Source organism: Cryptomeria japonica, chromosome 5 (assembly GCF_030272615.1).
Source record: "Cryptomeria japonica chromosome 5, Sugi_1.0, whole genome shotgun sequence".
Lineage (NCBI taxonomy): Eukaryota > Viridiplantae > Streptophyta > Pinopsida > Cupressales > Cupressaceae > Cryptomeria > Cryptomeria japonica.
In genome coordinates, this window is record NC_081409.1 from 929,272,182 (window position 1) to 929,293,077 (window position 20,896).

Consider the following 20,896-nt stretch of genomic DNA (forward strand, 5'->3'; position numbering starts at 1 on the left):
CAAGTCACCTATAAATATAGGTCATCAACCTTATTGACAAAGTCGGCTAAACCCTAAACCCATAAACCCGTAATTACAAAATTACATCACATGATACCATCAGACCAATATTATGATTTACATTACATAGTATGGACCTAAATCAAGTAACCAAACAATTATATCTATTGGGGATTCCGCTAAGATCAAAATCCAACACGCTTCACTTGCCAGTAGAAACCCTAAGTGAAAGTTTAACCGGATCCAAATAGGACCACCGTAAAAGAACACCATCTAAAGAAAAATCACCAAATGCTTGGGATATGATCAAGAAGCACCAACAACATGAAAGAAATTGATTCCATAAGCCAGACCCAAAATCCAATGACCAAGTCACCAAAATAGCATACCGATAAAGCTAACTGAGAACGCCAGAAGTCGGTAAAGCCAAAAGCTTAGCCGGTAACTGGAAATACCAAAAGCGATAACCAAATCATGGAACCAATAGAATATAGAAAGCATAAAACCACCAGAATAAGCATCCAAAACTGATTCCAGAGGTTTGATCATACCAGATCAGAATCACAGCCAAAACCAAAATGATCACCAAGACTAACCAGGATAGATCTAACTGGGATAGTCTCCAACCAAGATACAATGTTGACATCAATGACAACACTTAACTAAATCTAGCATATTACCAACAGTATGATTACAAGATATGGAAGCCCTAAGAAAGTCAAGAGCAGTCCTAGTAGCGGGCTATGAATAATCAATCATAACATCCAAGGCTTCGAGGGACAGTTAAAAGATCATGGAGCAGCATACACTGTAAAGAATCATAACAACCAATAAAGGGATCAATAACAATAGTATCAAGATGAAGGAAAAACCCTTATTCAAAGTGTGTGAGGGAAAAAGCGAGACTAGGTTATCATGTCCTAATCCTACCTCTTGTCACACATTACGGAATACGAAAGAGCCTAGAGGTATCGCACAATTGGCTACTTCTTTTTGTGAAAGAGAGAGCCATGGGCTACCTATTAGGGTTTCTATTCCTTTGTTGTAATTGAAAGGTAAGATTATGCAAGTCCAATTCCTAACTCTAAAATGCAAGTATGAACTAATAACAAGATTGCAGAATTGAACTTAAACAATGGAAAGCTGTAAATACTAAGATAAAACAAGAATGCAAATGCGTACCCGGAGTCAAAATCTGAGTGGAAATGTTCGGGACGAGGGCGCGGGTGCCACTGTCCTGATTCTGCACCTGAAACTGCTGTTTTGCACTCTGGAAAACTATCTGTCAGGAGGACCAGGGCGCCCAGCGCCTCTATCCCAGGGACCAGGGCGCCCAGCGCCCCTGTCCTGACAGGACCAGGGTGCCCCACGCCCCTGTCCTAGTATTCTGCTCTGCAATTTGGTGTGGGGTGCTGTCTCGACCTACTTTTTCCGGATCTGTAACCTGCGACGTCGTCCGAGTCTCGAAACCTGCACTTATATCTGAAAAAGGTGTTTGGGCGACTATATAGGGTTTTGCCTTAGTCAAACCCCCGCTTCGGTGATTTCCACCTCCACGAATAGCCAAGTTGTATTGTAAAAGTAATGTGTGTGCAGACCTTGTGTGTGTGCAAGATCTAAAATACAAGTAAGCAAACTAGAGCAACCTAGAAAGTAAACCCTAATTGCTTGTTAATGATAATGTAAATGCTCTAAATCAAGATGCAAAGTGATCTAAAGCATGAATAAATGAGATATTGAAGCTTATGCAAAGACATGAAAACAACATGAAATCATACCCAACCCCCAAGGGAGGGGTACAAGCCAATCTTCAGTCGGTAATCTCCTGTTGTTCTTCAATGTCTTCCAAGCCCTAAATGGATGAATGGAATTGATAAATGCTTGATAGAGGGATGTTGAATGTTGTTGAAGTCTTCAAAGATCTTCTCTTTCGCTGCATATGAGGTTTCTAAAAACAAAATTCGGATCCTTTCAAATGAAGAAAGAGAGCTCTTATGTATGAACCCTAGGTCATAATTTCGTCTTTTGGCCGACCTAGAGATTGAATCTCCCGCCAATTTCTTGGGGTTAAGCTTTATTTTATGATTGGATCATGCTCCTAAAATTTTGGGAAAAATGTCCAGGACCGTGTGCACTCCGGGCACCATGGTCCCGGCAACTTTTCACCAAATTTTCAGGGCCGTCAGATATGATGATTTTAGAGAGAATCCTGAAGTTACAGGTGATTTCGAGATGTTTTGACCCCCGAAATCAAGCCCCCAAGTTCAAAATAGGACCTAATTAGGGTTTTTGATTAAATGATGTATTGGAGGAATCACATGAAAAGGGGCACACTTTTATGAAAGGGCCTGACTTTATGATGTGAAGGATGATGAAATAGGACCTTAGACCTAATTAATTTGATTAATTAAGTGCTAAGGGGAAATGTAATGCAAAAATGCAACTGCGCCAAGGCGGGTGCTAAACTAGGTGTTAAATTGTACTGCTTTAGCAAGTGCGTACAATTTATGACGTTACATTTAGCCCCCACTTTAGCGGTCATATGAGTCCTACGTGCATATGCAAGCTAAAGTACAGAAAGTAAACATCATTTGAAAAAGGATATATCCATAAGTTGTCGGACGAAGCCCCCAGCGGTATCTGCAGTACACAGTTAGGAACCGCACCCTACAAAACACATGTTAGATCACAAAATCACTTAATGCTTACTAAGGAAGGTGATGAAATTTGCGAGTAGCTATATGCCCCCCCTGTTTCGGCTTGCTTATTAGGGAGGTGAAATAGGGTAACATGTTTACGTACGACAAATTGTGTAAGAGAGTATTGATGAGGGATGTTCACTAAAAAGGCTTCATCAGAGCACTTTTTGGAACATCCTGAGAGTAGGGGAGCGAAAATACGATTCCTATGCAACAAACGGTTCGAAAATCGCATCTCCCAAACTCAAGTTATGATGAAATGAGTGATAGAGGAAAATTAGGGTTTTGAAAGCAAAGGTAAAGGAATGAAAGTATATACCTTGAAAGAGACATTTGCATTTGTCACTTTGTTGATTCTGAGTACTGTTCATTGCAGCAGAGCCCACATAGCCATCATCATGCCTTCACGACGACCGGAGCGTCCCACGAGGATTGAGATCATGCGACAGGCCGTGATTGACGATGAGCCACTGGACGAGGTGAGTTGACTGAACTTTGACTTTTGATTTTCTGCATTTGACTTTTTGTGATCGTTTGCGGGCCCTGGAACCCAACCGTGGGTCCCACACAAGGCGCCATGGTCCCTGTGGGGCGCCATGGTCCCCTCTGGGCACCATGGTCCCTTCAGGGCGCCATGGTCCCTGACAGGGCGCCATGGTCCCTGACAGGGCGCCATGGTCCCAATCAGGACTTGGCGAGAGATGCCAGGGTTAGCATACGATGTTCGACAGTTTGCATGAATGATTTTTGATGATTGAGTACTGATTATAGTTATGTTTTTGTGATGCAGGGTCTCCCGTACATGAGAGAGCACACGACGGGGCAGATTCTTTGCAGTTTGCGAGATCAGATTCCCCGACTTACTCAGGCAGAGAGAGACACATTGTCGATAGTAGGTTTGTGGTCTATGATTCTTATGCCGGCCATCCGATTTCATCCCGCGATGCTGATGGCACTCATGGAGCGATGGGATCCTGACACATGCACGTTCCAGCTTCCAGTAGGGGAGATGACGGTGACACTTGAGGATGTGTACCGCATTCTTCGCCTACCGATCAGAGGAGCTACCGTGACATATGCGACCGATTGGTCAATAGAGGATCATCAGAGGGAGCAGGTATATTGCATAGGGAGAGTCATGCCGAGTGAGACGAGAGGTCGTATCATGGTCAGCTGGCTCTTACATCCTACAGGAGAGGTGCCCCTCATGAGACGTCTTATGATAGCCATCATTGCACTAGCTGTCTGCCCTAACGGGCGAGGTACACACATGCATGGGGGTCTCACATGGTGCATCAAGGCTATGGAGAGACACAAGAGAGTATATGCCTGGAGTCGGAGTATGCTTGCACATCTCTATCATGACCTCGAGGAGTATGTTTTCGGACAGGGTTGCAGCTTGATGACATGCACACTTCTGCAGGTGTGGATATTTGAGCACTTTACATGCACTAGGCCTGTTGGCTATCCGATGAGTACGGCTAGCGAGCGACCTAGGGTATTTGCTTATCCACTTACCAGCGAGTGGAGATTTGGAGATCTATTGTATTGGAGAGTGATAGTTGACAGATTGACAGCTGAGGTGATCGTGTGGAGACCATATCTGCGGATGCACAGATGGGATGGAATGGAGAGACAGTTAGCATGCCTACAGAGGAACCGCCTACTGAGAGGACGATATCCACACATCATAGTCCCATTCTACTTTGACCGAGTACAGAGGCAGTTTGGGCTAGAGCAGTGTGTTCCAGCCGATGTGCCCATCTACACTCGACACTCACGAGTCCTTCCCAGACCCAGAGCAGTAGCGAGACCGACGATAGATGATATCGAGATCATAGATATAGAGGGGTCCGACCAGGATGTGGTCACTGATTATGCTGCAGACCCCGGGGCACAGTGCAGGTATCATTCCTGGTTTATGAGATCATACCCAGGGCCTATCTTTCCACCAGATCACTCGATAGGCCATCCAGGTCCATGGAGGCATGGAGATCGAGATGAGGATCAGGGATCCAGATCGGAGGAGCCAGAGGAGGGAGAGGATCATGAGGAGGCAGGAGGTCCTGATCCGCCTATAGGAGATCAACCTAGTGCCGAGGAGGAGGAGGACGAGGATGACGACAAGGAGGAGAGAGATGATGATGAGGAGAACGAGGATGCAAATGAGGATGGGGATGACGAGGAGGAGGAGGGTAGAGATGATGAGGAGGAGTCAGATGCAGCTCCTCACCATTCAGGGGATGATACCGTAGCCTTAGATCCTCCCATTATTCCCCAAAAGGGGGAACATGAGGCACTACGGAGACCTGCACCTATCGCGCACAGATCGTTCGAGCGTGGGGAGCCTAGTAGTTCCCAGTCACAGATGCTACCATATCACGATCCCTACTGGCGTGAGGGAGATCCAGGTATAGTAGGTTTATATTGATTGATTGATGTTTTGATGATATAAAATGGTACTAACACAAAATCTGTTCTACTGCTACAGCTAATGTGCAGGAGTGGTGCTCCTTGATCCAGCAAGCAGTGACATATATCTTCATGACAGCACAGATCCCTAGTTCCTCACAGGTTGCTTATAGACCTCAAGGGAACGCGGGTCGGCATGATGATTTGTTTTCCCCATTTCGAGTACAGGTAGAGATATGGAGGGAGAGAGAGTGGGCTCTATCAGAGGACCTTCAGCGAGCACAACATGATCTAGTAGCAACTCAGGCCGAGGCTACCTCGTATCACGCTATCCTTATGGATAGGGATCGTAGGAGTTCCTCTCGGAGCCATTCACGATCTATATCACGATATACGCCTATGGGTCCACCTGCACGGCCGGATCAGGAGGGAGCATCTAGTCGTCACTCTCCGGCCACCAGCCCTAGGGATAGAAGATGATTTTATCATGTAGGGTAGGTCATATTTTGGGTGTATAGGGACCTACCTTTGTATATTGATCCACACACACACATATATATATATATATACATGCTTCTTTGTTTCAAACGTGTTATCTTTAATGCCTAAACAATGTGTATTGTGATTAAAGTTAATACATTTGGTAGATGTACATGTATGTTCTGAATTTAATTTCCATGTGATTGATTTCTCAATGCTCCATGATTAAATTGATACATGTGTGACTTAATTAAAATATTTGATCAAGTACTATATTGATGATAAGGAAGAAAGCATGTATTAAGCCTACGAATCATATAACCAATGTGATTTAATTTGAATTTAAACACAACATGACATGATTCAACTTAACACATAAAAACATTGTATAATATGTCAACATAATGAAAATGTAAATCTTTTGTAATTTACATAAATGAATTCAAGACAAACCATAAAGTAAAGACACATGCTTGTCAGAAACGAAGCAATATAGATTAAACAAAACATCATTTAATTCTATTTGCTCTAATCAAAGATATGTTAACATATTATCCAATTTTGAAGAAGTGAGAAAGGAAATAGATAAATGATAAGGAATGAGGCATTAAGCATAGTATCTACACAAGTGCATAGCGTTTATAGGGTCTTTAAGAGGCGTACCGTCTACATCCGCTATTTTGTAAGCACCTGATCCATAATCTTCAATAACGATATACGGTCCAAGCCAATTAGGACTGAATTTTCCCTTTTCTTCAGGTAAGGCATTCACATTGCGCTGATTCTCATAGAGCACTAAGTCACCCACTGAGAAGGAACGTTGAATAACCTTATCATTATAGCTTCGTTGTAGAGTTTTGTGATACGCTTGAATATGCTCAAGAGCATTTATACGATGTTCATCAAGCATCTCAAGCTGTTGAAGTCTTTGTTCTCTATAGGAGTCATCATCTATTATACCTTTGAGAGAAACTCTAAGTGATGGAATCTCTAATTCTAAAGGCATAATAGCATCAGCACCATAAACAAGATTATAAGGAGTAGTTCCCATGGCAATTCATACACTCGTTCGGTAGGCCCAAAGAGCATAGATTAGCTGAGTACTCCAATCCTTACCATGCTTATTCACGGTTTTGCGAAGAATTTGTTCGATTATTTTATTGGATGATTCGGCTTGACCATTTGATTGAGGATAGTATGGTGTAGAAAATCGATGTTTAATATGATATTTCTCGAGGAATTGCTTCACGTCTTTATTCTTAAATGATGTCCCATTATCAGAGATTATAGTGGAAGGTATCCCAAATCGAGAAATAATGTTTTCTAGAAGAAATCGACAAATCACTTCAGCTGTAGTGGAGTGAAGAGGAACAGCTTCTACCCACTTTGTAAAGTAATTTGTTGCGGTTATAATGAAAATATGTCCTTGAGATGAAGGAGGAGAGATTTTACCGATGAGATCCAACACCCATGCAGAGAAAGGCCAAGAAGCTACCTGAGAACGGAGTTCTTGGGCAGGAGCATGAATCAAATTATTGTGTTGTTGACATTGATGACATTTCTTAACAAATGAAAAAGAATCCTGTTGCATAGTTTGCCAATAATATCCCATACGAAGTAATCTTTGAACCAAGGATTTACCTCCAAAATGCCCCCCATAGGCACCTGAATGCGCCTCTTCAAGAGCAATAGGGATTTCTGATTTGTTAAGACAGTGAAGGAGAAGACCGTTATAACCCCTTCGGTAAAGAACATTAGAAAGAATGATATACCTAGCAGACAACTTGCGAACTCTAGCCCTGGTGTTCCTCTTGGCGGAATCAAGAAAGGTACCATCAATCAAGTATCTTACGATATGCGAGTACCATTCATCTGAGTCTATGAAGTCGCAACATGTCACCAGGCTAGAATCATCTACAATAGCTGGAGAAGTAAGGTTGTGAATAACAAATTTAAGATCAACCACAGGGTCCTCTAAAGATACAAGAGAAGCCACACATGCCATTGCGTCCGCATGTTGATTATCTTTTCAAGGAATAGGTTCTATGGTGTAAGAATCAAATTTTTGTAACAAAGAGATAGCAAGGTCTTTATATTGTGATAACTTGTCTTGTTTTGCTTGATACATTCCTGTTACTTGTCTTATAATCAGTTGAGAATCTCCAAAAATATGTATGTGTTTTATATTCAGAGCTAAGGCTGCCTTTATTCCTGCTATAAGAGCCTCATACTCAGCAATGTTATTGGTACATAGGAAATTGAGACGATAAGATAAGGGAATAGACTTCTTTGTAGGAGAAATCAGAACAACACCTGCCCCCGATCCCGTACGACACTTAGAGCCATCAAAATATAACTCCCAAGTTTCATCTTTCTCTGTACAAAGAATGAAGTCATCAGGAAAAGACTCAGGGTTAGGGAAGGAGAAAGGTGAAGGGGCCTCAGCTAGGTGATCGGTCAACGCTTGCCCTTTAATTGCTCTTTGTGAAACAAATTTAAGGTCAAATTCAGTTAACATCATAACCCACTTAGCTAGGCGTCCTGATAAATCAGTTTTAGAGAAAAGATGCTTCAACGGATCAAACTTTACCATGACGTGGACTTCTGAGTTTAAGAGATAATGTCTCAATTTCTGAGTTGCAAACACCAAGACCAAGCATTGTCTTTCTATCGCAGAATATCGGGTCTCATAATCGAGTAAGGTACGACTTATATAATAAACCGGACACTCCTTACCATCTTTATCATGTTGTGCCAATAATGTTGCAAGAGCATGAGAGGATGCAGCCGTATAAAGAAGGAAGGGTTTAGAAGGTTTGGTCGGTCGAAGGATAGGAGGATTAGCCAAATACATTTTTAAATCTTCAAATGCTTGCTGACAATCCTCATTCCATTGAAAAGTGATATTCTTTTTGAGAAGTTGAGTGAAAGGAAAAGTATGATCCGCAAGTTGAGATACAAACCTACGAATAGCTTGAATCTTTCCTTGTAAGCTTTTGAGTTGAGACACATTTCTAGGAGGTGGCATGTTGACAATAGCATCTATTTTCTTAGTATCCACCTCAATCCCACGATGCGAAACTATGAATCCTAATAGTTTTCCACTATCCACACCAAAAACACATTTTCGGGGATTCAAGCGCATGTGATATTTATGAATCCTTTCAAATATTTGACGAAGGATCTTAATATGATCTATGCGAAGAATGGATTTGGCTAAAACATCATCAACATAGTCTTCTAAAATCTTATGCATGTAATCATGAAAGATAAGGGTCATCGCTCGTTGATAAGTTGCACCGGCGTTTTTAAGTCCGAAAGGCATCATTATCCAACAAAACTTACCCCAAGGAGTGGTGAAAGCGGTTTTGAATTGATCTTGAGGGTTAATGAAAATTTGATTGTATCCTGAAAAACCATCCATGAAGGATAACAAGGCATGTCCTGTCGTAGAATCAACTATCATGTCAATGTTTGGAAGAGGGAAATCATCTTTTAAAGAAGCCTTATTTAAATCTCAGAAATCGGTACACATTCTTATTTTATTATCTGGTTTAGCCACAGCGACAATATTTGAAATCCATGGGGAATAATCAATAGGGCGGATAAATCCAGCCTCCAATAATTTTTCAGTCTCAGCCTTAACAAGCAGAGCCACCTTAGGATTCATTTTTTGAATCTTTTGTTTCACGGGCTTAGCATCAGGGACTAAGACAATATTATGGGTAACAATCTTAGGATCTATACCAGGCATGTCAGAGTATGTCCAAGCAAAGATCTCGGGGAATTCATGCAATAAATCTTCATATTGTTTTTGTTCCTCTTCATCCAAACATTTTCCAATTTTAATAACTTTTTCTTCATTGCAAGGATCCATATTAACATTAGTGGTGTCACTTATGAGAAGATTACTTTGTTGAGGAGTATCCTTTAACTGAGGGAATTCTTTCACAATCTCATCATTATTAATCTCTTTTCCAAAATAGGCTTCAGTGTTCAAACAATAAGGAAGTCCCCTATTGTGATGATAACGAGGAAGAGTATCATATGCTCCTAAAAACTCAGCTAAAGCATCATCGGTAGGGAAAACATCAAAAGCACAAGCACACGAAGGATCCTCATCAATGTACTCAGGGTGTTGCATTGATAGAGATGTAGAAATAGCATTAACCCTAATACATGGTCTCTTAGAAGCTTTAGTGCACTTACAGGGATTATAGCCAAGTCCAAAGGCATGGTTGTGAAGATTATTCTCTAGAGGAACTTTTATCCCTTGTTCGTGAGCGCCACAACCATTTCCATGATACCCACGCTTAGCAAAAATGCGAAAACCACAACCATAACGATCAGCCATTTCAGAAAGAGAAGGCGGTTTTTCATAAGACAAAGAATCAAACTCTTCAGAATTAGAGGTGTGAGGAGAAGAAGTTTGAGAAGCGGCCACAAAATTATTGCTCATAGGCTCAGGTAATGTTGATTGATTTTTAGCTTCTTACTTCTTTTCAACTTTAAGCTCTCTAGAAGGAACCTTATATTCACCTACAAAGGTGGGATTAAAATCAAGAGATCCCCAATCGTCGTCTGCGAGAATCTTCTCAGGATCAAAATCCTTCTTATGTGTAGTTTCAAGTCGAGAAGAGTCTTCTTCAGGAGCTCCAGACTCATCCAAAGAATTTTGATCATCAGAGAGCGAGGATTCACCGATAGGTATCTTGCTTAAAGAGTCATCACTAGACAAGGATGGCTTAGAAGAACCCCCTTTGGAAGTAGATGTTTGTAAACAAGCTTGGAAATTAGTATCACCTATCAAGGTATATGTCTTATTGTTATAGATAAACTTAACTTGTCTGTGCAATGTAGAGGGGACAACTTGCATACTGTGAATCCAAGGTCTCCCTAATAACAAGTTGTATGTTAGATTTCTCGACATAACATGGATAGGAGTAGGCAAAGTAACAGGCCCCACTATGATGGGTAAGGTGATAGTACCTAATGAAGTTTTAGCCACATTATCAAAGCCTCAAATAGGACGAGAGTCCGGCTCAATTAGGGATGTATCCACATTCATCTTATGCAAAAGATTAATGCTACACACATTGAGACCAGAGCCATTATCTACTAGTGTTCGTCTTATAGCAGTGTCTTTCATGATAACCACAATCATCAAGGGATCATATTGATGTTGAATTTCACTAGTAGGCAACTCATCTTGGGTAAACACAATTTGAGCTTTAGGATTCATCACAGAGTTAACCAAAGATGCTATATTACTAGATGTATTCGGTGGAGGAACATTCAAATCTTTCAAGGCATCTTGTAACATTCCATGATGAGCGGAAGAAGTTTGAATCAAATCCCAAAGGGATATCTTAGCAGGGGTAACTTTAAGTTGTTCTATGAGATCATATTCCTTACTAAGAACTTGTGAAATACGTGGAGCTTGCGGAAGAATTGGTTGAGGATTCAGAAGAGAAACTGGAATAACAGGAGGAGGACTAGGCTGCCTATTATTTCTGGTATGATAAGTATGGGCAACCGCATGATAACTCTCTCTAGTTATTTGCTTGGCATAACTATAAGGACTTATAGGTTTTCTTCCTTGCACAATGATGATTGGTTTATTCGGAGTACGAAAGGAATCATGATCATACCCTCCTTGGACAGTAAGGAGAGGTGATTTAGGAACTTGAAAGGTGGGAGAAGGATAAGCACCTTGGACTTCAAAGAGAGGCTTTTTATGCTCATTCAAGTTTATCATGTTAACCAATTTAGAAGTCTTGTTCTTGTTTAAAGATTTCGATAAAGCCACAAAGTCATCAAGAGCATCATCCAACAAAGCATGATCATATCTATCAAAAGGTTTATCTTTTGGTTCGAAAGGAGATATCTCTTCATAGAGGGGATTGTTGAAAACAACCATGTTACTAGATTCAGTGGAAGAGTTGATAGGAATGTGCCCTTGAGAGGAATCATTCAACTTATCTTTCTCATCACAACGAAATGGCATAGTAACAAGGTTTATGAGTTTTTGGTAAAATGAAGGTTTGGCATCTTTAGGGTTCAAAAACTCATCTAAATCTTAATCTAATTCATCTTGGCTATACTCATAATAATCATCATAAGCATGAACATTTTGCAAATAAAAGTCTGACATTTTGAAATAAAAGTTGCATGAAATTTAAACACACAATGCAAAAGGAACACACTCTCTTTTTTTTTTTTTTTTTTTCTTTTTAATGAAAATGAAATGAAAACACACTAAATCTAGATCTAGATCTAACAAATGCAATGCAAGAAGAAGCAATGATAGATTCACGTCGGGTTCACCAAAATGTGTGAGGGAAAAAGCGAGACTAGGTTATCATGTCCTAATCCTACCTCTTGTCACACATTACGGAATACGAAAGAGCCTAGAGGTATCGCACAATTGGCTACTTCTTTTTGTGAAAGAGAGAGCCATGGGCTACCTATTAGGGTTTCTATTCCTTTGTTGTAATTGAAAGGTAAGATTATGCAAGTCCAATTCCTAACCCTAAAATGCAAGTATGAACTAATAACAAGATTGCAGAATTGAACTTAAACAATGGAAAGCTGTAAATACCAAGATAAAACAAGAATACAAATGCGTACCCGGAGTCAAAATCTGACTGGAAATGTTCGGGACGAGGGCGCGGGCGCCACTGTCCTGATTCTGCACCTGAAACTGCACCTGAAACTGCTGTTTTGCACTTTGGAAAACTGTCTGAAATGTTGTCTGTCAGGAGGACCAGGGCGCCCAACGCCTCTGTCCCAGGGACCAGGGCGCCCAGCGCCCTTGTCCTGACAGGACCAGGGCGCCCCACGCCCCTGTCCTGGTATTCTGCTCTGCAATTTGGTGTGGGGTGCTGTCTCGACCTGCTTTTTTCGGATCTACAACTTGCGGCGTCGTCCGAGTCTCGAAACCTGCACTTATATCTGAAAAAGGTGTTTGGGCGGCTATATAGGGTTTTGCCTTAGTCAAACCCCCGCTTCGGTGATTTCCACCTCCATGAATAGCCAAGTTGTATTGTAAAAGTAATGTGTGTGCAGACCTTGTGTGTGTGCAAGATCTAAAATGCAAGTAAGCAAACTGGAGCAACCTAGAAAGTAAACCCTAATTGCTTGTTAATGATAATGTAAATGCTCTAAATCAAGATGCAAAGTGATCTAAAGCATGAATAAATGAGATATTGAAGCTTATGCAAAGACATGAAAATAACATGAAATCATACCCAACCCCCAAGGGAGGGGTACAAGCCAATCTTCAGTCGGTAATCTCCTATTGTTCTTCAATGTCTTCCAAGCCCTAAATGGATGAATGGAATTGATAAATGCTTGATAGAGGGATCTTGAATGTTGTTGAAGTCTTCAAAGATTTGCTCTTTCACTGCATATGAGGTTTCTGAAAACAAAATTCGGATCCTTTCAAATGAAGAAAGAGAGCTCTTATGTATGAACCCTAGGTCGTAATTTCGTCTTTTGGCCGACCTAGAGATTGAATCTCCCGCCAATTTCTTGGGGTTAAGCTTTATTTTATGATTGGATCGTGCTCCTAAAATTTCGGGAAAAATGTCCGGGACCGTGTGCACTCCGGGCGCCATGGTCCTGGCAACTTTTCACCAAATTTTCAGGGCCATCAGATATGATGATTTTAGAGAGAATCCCGAAGTTACAGGTGATTTCGAGATGTTTTGACCCCTGAAATCAAGCCCCCAAGTTCAAAATAGGACCTAATTAGGGTTTTTGATTAAATGATGTATTGGAGGAATCACATGAAAAGGGGCACACTTTAATGAAAGGGCCCGACTTTATGATGTGAAGGATGATGAAATAGGACCTTAAACCTAATTAATTTGATTAATTAAATGCTAAAGGGGAAATGTAATGCAAAAATGCAACTGCGCCAAGGCGGGTGCTAAACTAGGTGTTAAATTGTACTGCTTTAGCAAGTGCGTACAATTTATGACGTTACACAAAGATATTCATGTGCAAAAAATCCCTAGACCCTAAGACAAACTCAATCTAGGGTCTTGAGGATGGATCTCCAATAAAACATTACTCATATCAAAGTAGACTACAATCACCTTTCAAAGTCTAGATCACTATCCATAGCACATAAAATTTAGTAATACATGTGACAGAGAATGCCTTCAAAAAGCGTTATGGTATCACCCACAAGTGATCATATGAATATCAAGCACACCAATTAGAAGTATATCAGAAAGCTATCAAAGCTACAGTAGTCGGTTGCAAGGTTTCCAAAAGAGGAAACTTGAAACAATGACAAGACTCAAATGATAAAAAGCATGAAGAACCATGATATTTACCAGAGACTTACTAGATTTAGCCAGCCTAAGCTCTTAACTTACAAAATCTCCCAGAAGCTTCATGGTGGCCTAGGTTTTCTATGGTGGCAACTTCCTCACAGATAGCAAGATGCAAATGAAATAAAAAATGAATCCTTTCGTTACCTTTTGGGTTAGGGTTTGAAAACCCTAATAGAACCCGATAGGGGAAATGCTTTTGGTTTTTCATTTGAAAATAAAAGTTTTATTTCATCTTTATGCCATTACCTCCCTTTCTTTTTTGTAATTCCTTAAGTGTTTTATAACACTTGTATCTTTTTAGTCCAAAAAGCCTTTAAGGGTTCTTTTATAAAACTCCTTTGCATTTGATTTATTTCAAACTTGTAAATCTTTATTTGAGTGATGTTAATCACTTCAGATAAAACATATGCAAATTTTAGTGTCATGAAGCGTTGTGAGACTAAACAAAAAGAAAGGTTTAGTTATCTAGTTTGAGTCTTGGTGATTCACAAACATGTGGAGGCAAAATAGGTGTTCGGCCACCAAATTGTGAGTTTGAATTCAGTTAGAGAGTCCAAGTGGGTGGAGGTTGAGTCAAGGAGTGATTTGAGACACTTAACTACTTGTTTTAGCTAGTTACATGCCTATTTTGGAGGGATTTTCAGTTGCATTCGACCCCAAGGAGTTGTGCTCAAATTGACAACTCTTTATGCAGATTTTGGGGTAGTTCTCTTTCAGTCACATGCCTGATTTTTTGGAGAGGTGACAATACATCTTTTTTGAGAGCCAAAATTCAAAATTGGATTTTTGGAGGTTTTTGTATAAGTGACTCTTTTTTACTCAGTTTTCTCTAGTTCCAAGTTTGTGCCTGCAGTGGTAGCAGATATTCACACTTTTGGAACTCATTTCTCATGAGTATTTTTCCAGATTTTGTAATGCAAGCAATTCCTTATACTCAGTAAAGAAGTTGAGCTCCTTTTCAGGTTATCTTGTTGTCAAATTGTTGTATGTTAATAGTGAGTTAAGAATATTGTGATTTTGATTAAATATCTTTTATTTTTTATACAATTCCTTCAATGTTTGGTTCAAGAGTAGCATGCTAGAGTGCAGGTCCTTGACTGTGTTTTCATTTTGATAAATGCAAGTTATGAGAATAATATTTGTTTTCTTTCAAGCAAGCATCAAATATTGAGCCTTTCAATGAAACATTTATGCAAAGCATGTGTAATTAAACTAGGAGTTGTTTTACCTTATTAGCTGAGTATTTTGTGAGTTTGTCAGCATATCAAGTCATTGGTGTCTCACCTAGCAACAGTATTTTTTATTTTCTGCATACCCTTCTTACCTTTTTCCTCTCATGAATTTCAGTTAGTTTTAGGTGATAAAAAAGGAAGCAGGTCTATAATCCGGAGGTCTACTCTCACAATAGGATACCCATAGCCTGAGAGTATTCCCATGTTGCACAGGATTGCAAAATTTCATCTTGTGCATTGGGTGCAAATCCCCATGACAACAGTTTTTGGCACACTCGGTGGGACTGTTGGACTATTTTAGTATATAGAAGACTACCATATGACTGCCTTGGTGTGAGAAATACCGATTCCAGACTTTGGAGGTAAGAATATTCACACCTGGTGACTCTAAGTTTATATCTTCTAGTTTCAAGAAGATTAAGTGCTAGTATGTATAAGGGATAGTCTAATTCATCCATATTTCTTAAAATTTATATGAATTTGTAGCATATATAAATAATTTATTATGTCATCATTTCATGGAAATGCTACTCATTACCCTCCATATCATGAGAATATTGGTCTTTCACCCTCTTACTAGCCATATCCAACCAACCAAAATGTTGGTTTTTACCCAAATAACTCATTAACGCCAAATAACTAACATACTCAATATGCTTACCACCTACCCACCCCTGCTTAAGCCCCTTGGCAGCCTGAATATGAGAGTACTTAGCTTCAGAGCACCAATTCACCGAGTCTAAAAGATATGGTTGACACTTTCAAAGCCAAATTGATGAGATCGATAGACAAAGAGAGCTTGAGTTGTAGCAGGAAGAATGGTCTTATCAAGCTTATCTCCATGAGCAAGTAGAGTTGGCTCGTCAAGAGAAACTTCATAAGAAATATCTGGTAGAACAACATAGTCAGTATGAACAAAATCTTACAAAGGATTTGGTTGTGAAAAGAAAGAAGCATGAAGATTAAGATCTTGTTGCAAGAGATGGTCTAATAAAGATTTTACTTGCTCAAATACAAAAGATGGGAGTTAAATCAACACCTTGTATTCCAAATCAACCAGCTGAGAAAGAGGTTTCTACATGTAAATTCCCAAGCTTCATATAAAGTGAGTCTCTCCAGTCTTCTAAGCGTTGTGTTCCTAGTTTTAGAGTCTCATCTTTATTACAAGAACCTGTACCACCTAAACAAGAAGCAAACCCTACTACTCCCTTTCCAAATCCATATTTTGAAATGGGTATCTCGATGTTCAATACATTATGCTTTATAGAAGATGCACCCCATGTGCAAGATCTGTATTACCTCAAGAACCTCAAAGAAGTATCTTCAATCAGATTTCTTCCCCTGATACAATTAGCCTATCCATAGAAGAACCTGACCATGTTTTGATTTCTCAAAACAATTAGGTTGTTGAGCAACAAGAGTCGACTGAACAAACTTATCTTTATGATCAAGGGTTAGAGACACAAAGGTCACAGTTTAAAGAAAATCTTGAAAAAGAAATCATTGCAGAAGAAGAGTATCCCATTGATCAGGATAGATTACTTCTCTAGGAGAATATTAGAAATGTACATCCTTTTCATTTAGCTATAAGGTGTCATCAATTGCAGCAACAAAATATTGAACATAAGAAAAACTCTCAAGATGGATCTTCCATTTCTTTTGCCAATGATCCTCTTACTTCTGCTGAAAATGGTCCAAATATAATAGTAGATTCAGAACAACAAGAAAATGGAGCATTGGATTGTGTTGAAGAGCAAGAGACTGTACACATTTCAATGCCAGCAAATCAATTGGGACAACAAGATGAAGGTAATGTTGTTAAATTTTTCAATTTCATAGTTGATGAACTTCCTTGTTTTTATGATCAAGATGAAGGAAATGTGCATACATCAATGGCAAATCAAGTTTGTGAGCAATATGAAGAAGAAGATGATGATCTTGTGCAAGAGGTTGTTGTTCAAGTTGAACAAATTCTTAAATCAGAGCCTATAATTGAAGAGAACATTGTTAATGTGTTATCAAAGCTTGATGAGAGCTGCATTAAGCCTAAAATCAGTCCTCCTGCTCAAAGAAGTGAAGAAGACATTGAGGAGGACATGTTTTGGAATGAATTAGAGACTTTATGTATTAGTTGGGATGCCAAATCAACACCTCTAAGTGAGGTTAGCCATGAACAACATGATCATACTGAGGAGGTTACCATGTTTTTACCAAGTCAATCACAAGAGGTAGACCTTTCCAACCAGCAAGATGATAAGATGGTAGTCCCTAAACAAGAGATCAGTAAGGAAAGCCTGATATTCGTCCTTACAAGAGGTTGTCCTATTAGGTACTCATCCTAGATGGAGTCCAATAAAGCACCCACACATGAAGCTTTAGTTGGAGATGGTATCAAGTCCATGCATTTGCAACTAGACAAGAGTTTGTCCAACTCTCTTATCATATTTGGAACAACAATACATATGATCAGTTTGATCAAGTAGGTGGACTTGTTCATCTCTTTCAAGAGATAGTACTTCATCTTGTTAGACATCTTTCTGTGTTTCATTTCTCCTTAGCTTCCTTTAAGAATGCCAGTTATTGTAAATTGAGAAGAAAAGGCCGCTACTTCAGTCATCACGTGAACGGTTTTGTTTAAGTAGTTTTGTCTTTCTGTTAGTGTAGGATATGTTTTTAGTTGTAGTTTTCATTTCCCTAAGTTCCTTGTGCATAGTTCTGAAGGAGTAATAAGGATCATATTGTTGTAATCCATTATGGTTATAGAAGGAAGGAATCAATTATATGAAACAAAGAACTTAGATATTCTCTATCAGACACAACAAATATCTCCTTCTTATAGCTATAATGAGTTATAACAGTATGCAATGATTAAAGGTGCTTTTGTTGTTACCCTACCCTAATCTGTCAATTACACATGCATAATTCATAACTATATGGTGTTGAACTCACTACCATAAATCACACACCTATACTCAACAGATTAGGAGAGTTTTTACAAGAAAAGATGAGTTATAGTAGTGTTATGAAATGTGTTTATCAGTTTTTAACAAGCTAGAGTGACTCTGTGCCCAATGGATTGTCTTAGGCAACTGGTCAAGATGTTTAGTAGGCAAACATATAGTAGCTGTAACCAGAAATATTACCTATTTTCTCTAACTAGCTCAATCAGGTAGAGCTATCATGTTTTACAAATGAAAGTAAGGTACATTTTATCTCTGCTATATTATATTTATGTTCATAAAGAAAAGAACAAAATATTACACCATCGGATTTTATCATGCAGATCCATTTAACATAGGAGAGAGTACACAATTTTTGGGGAAAAAGTAATCTTTCTTCATAGTATAAATGGATTATGTCAAACAAAAGCCATGAGACTAACTTGTATGATGCAGAAGAAAGAAAAAAATATACATTTGTAGATGCAAAAATAAATAAATGTACACATAGAGAAGGCTGACTCGTCATTGCCTGAATGATGAGTCCTGACAGAATTGCCTTGTGTCATCTAGAGTCTTCCACTTGTCTTGCCTTCAGTAGTTGCTTTCCTGCTGCTCATGGGTGCCTACATTATGGAAAGAAAATTTTGTTAGAGAAATGGAGGGTCGTCATTCCATATATGCACATGCATCTAAAAATATATGATTTGATCCTCATGTGCATCATAACAACTAGCATGCCATATTGTCCAAAAAACATGAGATTATCAAACACAATCATCAAATTCATTGTTTTATCTAACTTGTTTGCTTCATGTGCAGATATAGGAAAAGTAATGTGGTTGTTCATCATTTTCACATGAGTGGTGGAAAATGCGGCTCCCACAAGGGTTGAGCCCAGCTCATTAAAATGTTTTATGCACTGGTGTGAACATCATGAGATCAATATTGTGTTCCAGAAGACAACCTCATATGATTGTATGGGTATGGAAGCTACATACCAAAAGATAATGCCTAAGTTATGAAAGAAAACAAAGCATGGATGTTTAAAGAAATAAGGGTTTGTTAAGGTTACAATATATAATACATGAAAATACCAAATAAGTTTACATTTGACAAATGGTAGCAAGGCATGTCTAATGCTATTTAATGTTAGAGAACAATGCATCAAGCTCTCAAACAAAGGGAGGTATCATGTACATATGACAATAAAAACCAATATGCTTTCTATCTATGATGCAAGGGCTTTGGGTTTGTGACAGCATTTTTGGTCTAAGACAGTGAGAAAAAGAGGGAGTTGTATATCAGTCAACCCATGCATTAACAGAGTAGAGGTCTCCATAGTTGCAACCTAATGAGACGGGTACAAATCTAAGAAGAATACAACCACAAGACTTTTGAGTTTGTGAGACTACAAAGTGAAAGCAATTCCAAAGCACAAATATGTAGTCAAAGTAAGATTAGAGCAATTGACAATGGCAAGATTGTGAAGATATTAAAGAGTCGAGGTGCACAGACCCGTAGTAGTATTCTTCTCAAAGTATTCTCACAAGGGAGTAACACTATAGAGCAACACCTTCATCAAGTAAGAATTAGAGGCAACATCAAATGCACAGTGTAATAAGTCACAATCTGATAAAAAAGACACCATGTTAAGTTCTCATATGCTTGTAAAGACAGATTAATATCACAGTCACATTGATGTATATAGTCTATTAGGGAGGGAAAATCTATGGATCATGCACAATTCAATCTCATCTTACAACCAATATACAATCATGTGGATGGTTACTATATAGTAGCATCATTATCAAAGATGAAGGGCATTGATAGAGAATATCAGGGACAATCTGACAAAGCAATAAGTTAGCAAGAAACCTCTATTTACAACAACTCAATAGATTAAGTTAGTCACCAATGAAAAGATTAAGTGTAGGAATGATAGATCTTGTGAACAAGAAAGAAATTTATTTCATTCAACCCATAAGTAATGATAAAGTCATCATGAAGGGAGTCCATTCATCATACCATGACAAACACAATAAGGTGACTATAAGAAATACCAGTGATAGTAATTGATAGCACTATAGATGGAGTGGATATGGCTTGAGGTTTCAAAGCCAAATCAGAATATGATCAGATAGTGAATAGTAACCCAGAGAAGTCAAACCCATAGTCTCAAAGCATAGACAAATTCTAATGCTTATTTGTCTAAGACTTTGGTGAAAGACATCAATATAGCTATAGTTATGAAGCTACAATATGATCAAAAGATAGTCTATATCACTGCTGCAGCCAAAACGTAATGATCTCAAGAGACAAAGAATAGTAGCAGTTGGGGCAGCTAAAAGAGGAAAACGGTGACAATATTCATTGTCAAAAGAAAAATAATATATAAAAGTGTTTTGGAAGTTTACCACAGTCTAGAGTAGACCAAAGTTCAAGTTCTGATATACACTCACAATAAATAAGAAAAAGGAACCTTGTGCATAGATCAATGACAATGATGCATGACAATGAAATCTTTGCACAGTGGTAGTCAAGAGGTTTTGTGTTAACAGTATGAAGCAGTATAGGCCCGTATTTGGTGAGTAAGGAAATTATGGTGTTTCCCATGCCATAGAAAAGAAACATTCTTCTTGTGAGAAATAATGATAAGGATAGAGAATCCTCACATGGCCAAAAGAAGAACATGAAAAGCTAAAGAAACAAGGTATTACCTTGAATGAAGATGCGATTAGCATGAACAACCATTTAGAGTGTCCAAGAATCATGATTGGGCATTGTTA